The following is a 1,378-nucleotide window of genomic DNA, read 5'->3' as shown; positions in this document are numbered from 1 at the left end:
CCAAATTATTCGAGTATAACCTGGTTTGGGTCAGTTTACGCTTTATAATCCGCGAAGCGGATTATAAAACAGCGTAAACTGACCCAAACCAGGTTATACTCGAATAATTTGGCCAAGAATTAGAGTCATTCCTTATAATTTAATTTTAAAATCATTAAATAACTATGGGTGTAAAATTTCGTTACTTTTTATTAGTTCAAATTTGCCGCTCAATAATACAACCGTAGTAACGGAAGTGATGGGAAGCGAGGGGAGGTAAAAACTGATACATAGGCCTAGCAGCCATGTTGTTTGGTTACATGTGGTAAGATCGAATTATCGTTTGAAATTAAAGGTACATTTATTAAATCTGGAATTTTCCATTAATCCCGAGGACTGGAAATGAGAGGATTGTATGGATACAGATGATTCAGCTGGTTGTCAATGGGGTGTGTCCCCATACCAAACCAGGTTATACAGAAATAATTTGTGTTCCTTTTTGGATATCAACCAATCAGAGGCTAGAATACAAACAAAATTAAATTATTCCCATATAAACAAAAAACAACTTTCACGTGATGGTTGAAAAAAACTAAGTCACTTGATGAAGTAACAAATCAAACAGCAGTGATAAACGTCTAAAGCGTTTTATCTATATAGAGGAAATGAAAAACAGTAATATTTATATTTAAACATTCATTGTTTGGCGTTGTTGGTCGTGGCATAATATACATGTATAAGCAGCAAAGGGTCGCCAAGCAGGGCAGACCCAAAATTCAAGCAACAACACAATACAAAGCAAATCAATTATTTGGCTGTTCCAGGTTTACCGCAAACAGTCATTTACCTTTAAGCTTATTAATGTTTTTTAATTATAAAAAAGTTTTGAATAAATTCAAATATAGCAACAACAAGCATAAAATAAGCAGCACAATCAAGCAGCATTTGTTTGTTCCGGGTTGACCGCGAACAATGAAATAAATTGTTAATGTATTTACATTATAAAATATCAAGCCAATGTTCACAGTTCAATGTCTTCAAAATATCATACACAGTCAGATGCACAAGGTTGAAACATCAGTTGAATGGATGGGCGCAAATGCCACATGACCTAAAACTTAAAAGTTTAAGGTCACCCCACACATGGGGAGCCCCATTCAACTAACCCACGACCAACATGTAATGGTAACCACCCCTCTTAACAGTGGGTGTCAGGAAATACTGACCCACACCCACTGTTAAAATATTCAAGACCCCCCTGTATGTTGTTTAAGAATACAGAATTGCCTAACGGATTTAGGTGCACCTTATCACTAGCCAAAAAACACTCTATGTTCCTAATGAGATCTGGGTGCTTGATATAAGCCCCTCCTAGATTAAGTACCTGACAAGCAGCTGC

Source organism: Saccostrea echinata, unplaced genomic scaffold (genome assembly GCF_033153115.1).
Source record: "Saccostrea echinata isolate AGI-Se365-2 ecotype Australia unplaced genomic scaffold, CSIRO_AGI_Sech_v1 ptg000054l, whole genome shotgun sequence".
In the NCBI taxonomy this organism is placed as follows: domain Eukaryota; kingdom Metazoa; phylum Mollusca; class Bivalvia; order Ostreida; family Ostreidae; genus Saccostrea; species Saccostrea echinata.
Note: the sequence above shows the minus strand (reverse complement) of the source record.